The 9,767-nt window shown below is 44.9% G+C and overlaps 1 pseudogene; it reads left to right on the forward strand.

Moving 5' to 3' along the window:
- Window positions 1–2,328: 2,328 nt before the first annotated feature.
- LOC134389068 (UDP-glucuronic acid decarboxylase 1-like) lies at window positions 2,329–3,628 on the forward strand (annotated as a pseudogene).
- The last annotated feature ends 6,139 nt before the right edge of the window (window positions 3,629–9,767 follow it).

Below are 9,767 nucleotides of genomic sequence, written 5' to 3' on the forward strand. Positions count from 1 at the left end.
GAGCCCATTGTCACACTTCTTTAGCTGTGAAGTGAGTTCCTTGGTCAGAAGCAATGCTGTGTGGAATGCCACGATGGTGAATAAGGCATTCCATAAGTCAATGGATGGCAGCTTAGGCCAAAGCATTTCGTGCTGGGAAGGCAAATCCATATCCAGAGTAAGTGTCTATTCCAGTAAGGACAAAAGCTGTCCCTTCCACGATGGAAGAAGTCCAGTGTCATCAACCTGCCACCAGGTGGCTGGTTCATCACCCCGGGGAATGGTGCCACATCGGGGGCTCGGTGTTGGTCTCTGATGCTGGCAGATTGGGCACTCAGCTGTTGCTGTAGCCAGATTGGCCTTGGTGAGCAGAAGTCCATGTTGCTGAGCCCATGTGTAACCTCCATCCCTGCCACCATGGCCACTTTGCTCATGAGCCCACTGGGCGATGACAGGGGTGGCTGGAGAAAGTGGCTGACCAGTATCCACAGAATGGGTCATCCTGTCCCAGCGCCGCACTCTCCCGAGTGCGCCACGGGCTCGGCCCGAGGTCACCTTTTGATGGGCATTCACATGGGAAACAAATGTCTTCACATCCTTTTCCCACTCAGAGAGGTCTAGCCACATACCTCTTCAAGGCTCCACCTTTCAATCACCATAATAGGATTGCCCACCCTCTTTACAGTCACAGTGAGGGCTAAGTTTCTAATACATAAAACTTGGGGGACACAGTTCAAGTTCCAGTGAGTTTGGGGGGGACAGTCAAATCTACCACACATACTCAAAGACAACGCTCTGGCTTTTCTCTCATCTTCCCTCTGTATCATGACTTCTCTCTCTTCTGGAATATTCCCATCAACATACAAACCTGCCATAACCCTCCCATCTTCCCCATCCCATCCAGGTACTGCCCCATTCCCATTTCTTGCCACCTCACCCCTTCACTCAACATTCCAAGAAAGCACGGTCTATACTAGTTCTCCTCCCTTTCCTTCCTGTACCCACTCCAACTGGACATCCACCCCTGCCATGCCACCCACACCACTCTAATCACCAGTGACTTCCATGCTGGCAAATCCAATGCCATATTCCCAGCATGCCTTGGTTTGGATGCTTGTCCCCTCCAAAACTAATGTAGGATTTGATCCCCAATGTGGCAGTGTTGGGAGGTGGGACCTAGTAGAAGGTGTTTGGGTCATGGGGGTGGATCCCTCTCGAATAGAAATACTGTCCCTTGGGGGTGAGTGAGTTCTGGCTCTATTAGTTCCCCTGAGTGCTGGTTGTTAGGAAGAGCCTGGCCACCACCCCTCCTTCTCTCTCTTGCCTCCTCTCTGACCCTATAATCTCTTGCACATGCTGTTTCCCTTCCATTTTCCACCATGAGGTCCTCACCAGAAGCTGCTGCTCAGGAGTGGACTTCCTGCCTCCAGAATCATGAGCCAAACAACTCTTTTCTTTAAAAGAATAAACTTCTTTTCTTCAGAAATTACCTAGTCTCAATTATTCCATTACAGCAACATAAAACAGACTAAGACAGAAAATTGTTACCAAGAATGGGGTGTTGCTTTACAGATACCTGAAAATATGAGAGCAGCTTTGGAATTGGGTAGTGGGCGGAGGTTGAAAGTTTGGAGGAGCAGGCTAGAAAAAGAATGTTTTGCAGTGAACAAAGCATTAAGGGTGCTGTGGTATAAATGTTTGTCGCCTCCAAAGTTCATGTAAAAGCTTGATCCCCAATGTGTTGAGAGGTGGGGAGGTGACTGGATCATGAGGGCTATGCCCTCATGAATGGACTAATCCATTCATAGATTAATGGATTGATGGGTTAATGGATGAGTGAGTTGTCACAGGAGGGGCACTGGTAGCTTTATAAGGAGAGCAAGTGAGCACATTAATATGTTCTTGCCCCCCTTACTATATGGTTCCCTGTGCCACCTTGGGACTCTGTGGAGGGTCCCCACCAGAAAGAAGGCCCTCACCAGATGCATCCCCTTGACCTTGGACTTCTCAGCCTCCAGAACTGTAAGAAATAAATTTCTTTTCTTTATAAATTACCCAGTTTCAAGGGCTGGCTGGTTAACTCAGTTGGTTAGAGCATGGTGCTGATAACACCAATGTCCAAGGTGAGATCCCTGTACGAGACAGCCACCAAAAAACAAAACAAAACAAAACAAAAGTATAAATTACCCAGTTTCACGTATTTTTTATAAGCAACAGAAAAAGGCAATTCTGAGGAAGCCGGGCGCGCGCGGGGGCGGGGCTCTGCTGGGCTGCTGCCGCCGCCGGGGCTCATTGTGCAGCAGGCGGCCCCCTGTGCGGCAGGGCCCTGGACTGGCGTGGGTCCCGGGGATGGTGAGGAAGGCGCTGCTGCGCCTCGTGTCTGCCGTCAACCGCGGGAGGATGAAGCTGCTGCTGGGCATCGCCCTGCTCGCCTACGTCGCCTCTGTTTGGGGAGACTTCGTTAATATGAGGTCTATCCAGGAAAACAGTGAACTAAAAATCGAAAGCAAGATTGAAGAGATGCAGTCTCTTTGTCCTTTTTTATAAAGATTGTTGAGCCACTAAGAGAGAAAATCAGAGATTTGGAAAAAAGCTTCACCCAGAAATACCCGCCGGTAAAGTTTTTTTTATCAGAAAAGGATCGTGGGCTCCCATCTCACTGACAAGCTCATGATGGATGGCCACGAGGTGACTGTGGTGGACAACTTCTTCACAGGCAGGAAGAGGAACGTGGAGCACTGCATCGGCCATGAGAACTTTGAGCTGATCAATCACGATGTGGTGGAGCCCCTGTACATCGAAGTCGACCAGATTTACCATCTGGCATCTCCAGCCTGTCCTCCAAACTACATGTATAATCCTATCAAGACGTTAAAGACCAATACAATCGGGACCCCGAACATGTGGGGGCTGGCCAAGCGAGTCGGTGCCCGTCTGCTCCTGGCCTCCACGTCGGAGGTGTCTGGAGATCCTGAAGTCCACCCTCAGAGCGAGGACTACTGGGGCCACGTGAATCCCATAGGCCCCCGGGCCTGCTATGACGAAGGCAAGCGAGTGGCAGAGACCATGTGCTGTGCCTACATGAAGCAGGAAGGCGTGGAAGTGCGAGTGGCCAGAATCTTCAACACCTCTGGGCCGCGCGTGCACATGAACGACGGGCGGGTGGTCGGTCAGCAACTTCATCCTGCAGGCGCTCCAGGGGGAGCCGCTCACGGTGTACGGATCGGGGTCTCAGACCAGGGCGTTCCAGTACGTCAGCGACCTGGTGAACGGCCTGGTGGCTCTCACGAACGGCAACGTCAGCAGCCCAGTCAACCGGGGGAACCCAGAAGAACACACAATCCTAGAATTTGCTCAGTTAATTAAGAACCTTGTTGGTAGCAGAAGTGAAATCCAGTTTCTCTCTGAAGCCCAGGACGACCCACACAAAAGAAAACCAGACATCAAAAAAGCGAAGCTGATGCTAGGATGGGAGCCTGTGGTCCCCCTGGAGGAAGGTCTGAACCAAGCCATTCGCTACTTCCGTAAAGAACTCGAGTACCAGGCAAATAACCAGTACATCCCCAAACCAAAGCCTGCCAGGATAAAAAAAGGACGGACCCGCCACAACTGAACCCTCACTCGCAGGGCACAGGCTCCCTGTTTTACACTCGACGGGATGTATTTTTTGTTTTTGTTTCTTAAAAAAGACTTAAAACTGTTGTCATGAAGAACAAACTGGAATTTCATTCTGAGGCTTGCTTTAATGAAATGGATGTGCCTAAAACTCTCCTCAAAAAAACTGCAGATTTTGCCTTGCACTTTTTGAATTTTTACGTAAAATAGCGTAGATGCATCTCAGCATATTTTCAAGTTTTTTACCTTGCTTTGAGAACTTATGTCGTGACTGTCATTGACAGTTTTATTTACTGGTTTCTTTGTGAAGCTGAAAAGGAACATTAAATGAGATAAAAAAAAAATACTGATTTTATTTATGAAAGTAGGTACTTATGAGACATTATACTATGCATAAAGAAAAAAGAACCTAGCAGTATTGTCAAGCAGGTGGTGCACCGGCATTTATTTTCGGGCAGATAAAAGAATTCTGTTTGAGAGGTTTATGTTTCTTTTTTTTAACTCAGAATTTTTCCAAGGTCTAGTTTTTAGTTACGAACTTGACTTTGAAATATCTCTGTTGGTTATCATGATCAAGTATATTTGAAATCACTACTGTGTTGTGCTGCATATTTGGGGTGGGGGGGATAAAGATAACATATTCTTGGTTAACCATGGTTAAATATGCTATTTTAATAAAATACTGAAACTCAAAAAAAAAAGAAAAAAAAGAAAAAGGCAATTCTGGTGAGGGCTCAGGAGACAAAAAGATGAGGTAAAGTTTGGAATTTCTTAGAGATTGGTTAAGTGATTATAACCAAAATGATGATTAAAAAAATGGACAGTAAAGGACATTCTGATGAGGTCTCAGATGGAAATGAGGAACTTAATGGAAACTGAAGAAAAGGTCACCCTTTTTACACTATAGCAAAGAAGTTGGCTGTATGGTGTCCATGCCCAAGGGTTTTATGGAAGGCAGAATTTTAGAGCAATGAACTAGGATATCTGGTGGAGGAAACTTCTTTTATTTCCTCTTTAAAAAAATTTTTTTTTGGGTGGTTGGCTGTGCGAAAGAAATTTCTAAGTGAAATATTGAAGTAGTTGCATGTCTTCTTTTAATTGCATATAGTAAAATGAGAGAAGAGAGAAAAGATTTAAAGATGGAATTTATAATTAAACAGGAAGTAGAATGTAAAAATTTGGAAAATTTGCAGCCTGGCCATGTGGCAGAAAATGAAAGAGCATTTTCAGGAGAGGAATCCAAGGGTGTGGCCCAGTGACCACAGTAAAGGGATTAGCATGGCTAAAAGGGAGCCAGGTGCTAAGAGTCCAGACAGTGGGATAATGACCCCAAGGGCATCTCAGAAATCTTCGCGGAGGCTCATCCCATCACAGGTCCAGATGCCTAGGAGGACAGAATAGTTTCAGGGGAACAGGCCCAGGTGCAGCTGCCCTTTGTGTCCTCCAGATGCTGCTTCACCCATCCTGGCCACTCTGGCTGAAGCAGCCATGGCTCAAGTAGCCCTTGGTCTGCCACTCTGGAGGGTGCAAGCTATAAGCCTTGGGACATCCATGTAGTGATAATTCTGCAGGTGTTCAGAATGCAAGAGCAATGGAGATGTGGTGGCTTCCACCTAGATTTCAGGAGATGTATCAGAAAGCCTGGGCATCCAGACAGAAACCTGTCCACAGGGGCAGAGCTGCCACAGTGCATCCCCACAAGGGCAATGCCTGGTACAGTCGTGGAAGCTGGGCCACTGCCAGGATCCCAGAGCACTAGAGCCATTGGCAGCATGCAACACTGCCTAGAAGAGCCACAGGCACCAGAGTAGTCACGTGGGCTGTGCCCAGCAAAGCCACAGGGGTGGGGCTACCTGAGGCCTTGGGGGTCCACTTCCCTACCCCCAGTGTGTCCAGGAGCCAGCACATGGAGTGGGAGTGAAAGATTATTATGGAGCTTTAAGATTTAATGCCTTCCCTGCTGGGTTTTGAACTTGCTTTGGGACTGTCACTCCCTTCTTTTGGCCCATTTCTCCCTTTGGGAATGGGAATGTCTACCTAATGTTTGTTCCACCATTATATCTTGGAAATACTTGTAGATAACTTGTTTTTTATTTTACAGGCTCACCAGCTGGGAAGAGCTTGCCTTGAGTCTCAGATGAGACTTTGGACTTTAAAGTTGATGTTGGATGGCCGGCCCGTGGCTCACTTGGAGAGCGTGGTGCTGACAACACCAAGTCAAGGGTTAAGATCCCCTTACTGGTCATCTTAAAAAAAAAAAAAATGATGTTGGACAAGCTAAGACTTTGGGGACTATTTGGGGATGATTGTGTGTGAAAAGGACATGCATTTTGAGAGCTAAGGGTGGAATGTTTGTCTCATCCAAAACTCATGCTGAAATTGAATCCCCAGTGTGGCAGTGTTGGGAAGTGGGACCTGGTGGGAGGTATTTGGGTCATGGGGGCGGATCCCCTATGAATAGATTGATGTCCTGCCTCGGAGGGAGTGAGTTCTTACTGTTAGTTCCCCTGAGAGCTGATGGTTAAAAAGAGGCTGGCGCTTCCCCTCCCTCTCTCTTGCTTCCTCTCTTGCCCTGTGATTGCTTTGCACATGCCAGATGCCCTTCACTTTCCACGATGAGTGGAAGCAGCCGGAGACCCTCACCAGATGCAGCTGCTCAATCGTGGACTTTCCTGCCTCCGGAATTGTGAGCCAAATAAATTGCTTTTCTCTAGAAATTGCCCAGTCTCAACTATTCTGTTATAGCAACACAAAATAGACTAAGACACAGCACCTGTCAGCACAATTGATGCATTCATTGATTGCTCCCATCTCCTGGCTTCCAAGACCCCTCCTTTGCCCCTGGTTTTTCTTGTACTCTGTTTTAATCGGTCTTGTGTTGCTATAACAGAAATACCTGAGACTGGGTAATGTATAAGGAAAAGAGGTTTATTTGGCTTACGATTCTGGGACAGCTGCATCAGGCACGGGCTTCAGGCTGCTTCTACTCATGGTGGAAAGTGGCAGACAGCCGGCAGGTACAAGCAGATCACATGGCGAGAGGAAGCAAGAGAGAGAGAGAGGAGGTGCCGGGGTCCTTTAAACAATCAGCTCTCGCAGGAACTAGTAGAGCGAGAACTCACTCACTACCCCTCCTCCCCCAGGGAGAGCATTAATCCATTCATGAGGGATCCGCCCCCATGACTCAATCAGTTTCCAACACTGCCACATTGGAGATCAAACTTCCACGTGGCAAGAATGGCTGAGCAAGCATGTTTCTACATGCTCACTTGCTCTACTTATAAAGTCACCAGTAAATGCCCAGGATAAAGCATTAAATCATTAACCCATCACTCCATGAATGGACTAATCCATTCACGAGAACGTAGGCCTCAGGATTCAATCACCTCTTAAAGGCCCCACCTTCCAACACTGATACACTGGAAAACAAGCTCCCACACGAGCTTTGGAGGGGACACACATGTGCTCTAGGAGTATGTCAGGGTGATTCAAACTGTGTTCCTCTTCCACATCTACATCCCTCCCATGGTCATCTCATTTAGTTTCATGACTTTAAATGGTATCGATATGGTGACAATGCCTACATTTGTATCTGCAGCTCAGACCTCCCCTCTGAACTCCAGAGTAGCCCAGCTACATATTTCTCAGCTTGGATACCTAACTGGTATCTCAAACTTAAAATGTTCAAAATGAAGCTATTGCCTCTTCCCCACAAACCTGCTCCTCAGTTCTTCTTTAACTCAATAATGGCAGCTCCATTCTTTGAAGTGTTCTAGTCAAATGCTTCGGAATTATTTATTTTATGTGGCCAGCATTACTCTAATATCAAAAATCAAACAAAAACACAAAACAACAAAAACAACAAAAATCAGACAAAGATATTACAAGAAAAGAAAACTGCCAACCAATATCCCTCGTAAACATAGTCGTAAAAATCCTCAACAGTGCTCCAGCTCCAGGCCTTTCTTGTGTTCTCTCTCCCTCTTTTTTTAAGAAAGAAAAACTACAGAAAAGATGATGAAAACTTCTTCAACAAAGTATTAGTAAATCAAGTCCATTGATACATAAAAAGGATAATAAATCATGACTAAGTTGGGTTTATCACAAGATTGATTCAACATTTAAAAAATCAATCTCACTACTGCGTTTATATACAAAGAAAATAAAATTAGCATGTCGAAAAGGTATCTCACTCCCATGTTCACTGCAATGCTATTCACAGTAACCAAGATATGGAATCAACTTGTGTCTATCAACAGATCAATGTAGAAAAAAAATGTGGCACAAATATGTAATGGAATACTATTCAGCTTTAAAAAAGAAAGAAATCCTATCATTTATGACCACATGGATGAACTTGGAGGACATTATGTTAGGTAAAATAAGCCAGGCATAACATGGATGGACCTCGAGAGAATTACATTAAGTGAAACAAGTCAGGCACAGAAAGAGAAATACCACATGTTCTCACTTATTGGTGGGAGCTAAAAATTAATATATAAATTCACACACACACACACACACACACACACACACACTCACACACACACAGACAAAACCGGGTGGGGGGGGAGAAGATATAACAACCACAATTACTTGAAGTTGATACGACAAGCAAACAGAAAGGACATTGTTGGGGGGGAGGGGGGAGGGAGAAGGGAGGGAGGTTTTGGTGATGGGGAGCAATAATCAGCCACAATGTATATCGACAAAATAAAATTAAAAAAAAAAAAAAAGAAAGAAAAAATAAATAAATAAAAAAAAATAAAATAAAATAAGCCAGGCACAGAAAGACAAATACTGCATGATCTCACTTATGTGGAATGTAAAAAAGTTTAACTCATGTAAGAAGAGAGTAGAATGGTGGTTTCCAGGGGCTTTGGGGAAGGGAAGGTTTAGGGGAGATGTTAGTCAAAAGATACAAAATTCCAGTTAGATAGGAAGAATAAATTCAAAAAAATTTATTATACAACATGGTGACTATTGGTAATAACAACATATCATATTCTTGAAAATTGCTAAAAGAGTAAATGTTAAGTGTTCTCACCACACACACACAAAAGGAAAAATCAATCATTGTACTTTATCATATAAACATATGAAAGAGGGCCGACCCTGTGGCTCACTCGGGAGAGTGCGGTGCTGGGAGTGCAGCGGTGCTCCCGCTGCAGGTTCGGATCCTATATAGGGATGGCTGGTGAGCTCACTGGCTGAGCGCGGTGCGGACGACACCAAGCCAAGGGTTGCGATCCCCTTACCGGTCACGAAAAAGAAGAAAAAAAAAAAAAAGCATACGAAAGAAAAACCACCTAATCATCTCAAAAGATACAGAAAAATTGCTTCACAAAAGTCAACTTCCATTCATGATAAAGATTCTCGGCAAGCTAGGTTTAGAAGGGACCTTCCCTAAAATTATAAAAGGCATCTATCCAAACAAATGAATAAATAAATAAATAAACCTACAACTAACATTACACTTAATGCTTAAAGACTGAATGCTTTCACCCTAAGATCAGGAATAAGGCAAGGATGATCACTCTTACCACTCCTCTTCAACACCATATTGAAGTTTCTAGCTAGTGCAATAAGACAAGAAAAAGAAATAAAAGGTATATAGATTTGAAAAGAAGAAATAAAACTGTTCAGAGATGACATGATTACATGATTGTCTACATAGAAACTCCCAAGAAATCTACAAAAAAGCTATAAGGACTAAGAAGTGAATTTAAGTAGGTTTCAGATTATAAGGTAAAAACTTTGCAATCATACCCTACATCCAATTTCTCGGTAATCTTGTCAGCTCTACCTTCAAAATCAATCCAGAATCCAAGCACTTCTCATATCTCTACTGCTGTCACCCTGGTTGCAGTCACCAGCATGTCTTCCTTGGATTTTTCAAAAGTCTCTTAACTTATCTCCCTGCTTCCATCCTCACCCACTACAGTATCACATCCCTTTTCTGCTCAGAACTCCTATGACCCCATCTCACTCAGTAAATGTCAGTCTCCACAATAACCTACCAGATTCCCCAAAATCAGCCTTGAAATTGCATTTCTGTCCTCAACTCCTACCGCCCTCCTCTTCCCTCCAGCTCTCATAGAGCCACAGTGGCCAGCTTCCTGCTTCTCCAACAAGCAAGGTTCCCTACCTCAGGGCCTTTGCACCAGCTGTTT

The sequence above is a fragment of the Cynocephalus volans genome, chromosome 10, assembly GCF_027409185.1.
Source record: "Cynocephalus volans isolate mCynVol1 chromosome 10, mCynVol1.pri, whole genome shotgun sequence".
Taxonomy (NCBI): domain Eukaryota; kingdom Metazoa; phylum Chordata; class Mammalia; order Dermoptera; family Cynocephalidae; genus Cynocephalus; species Cynocephalus volans.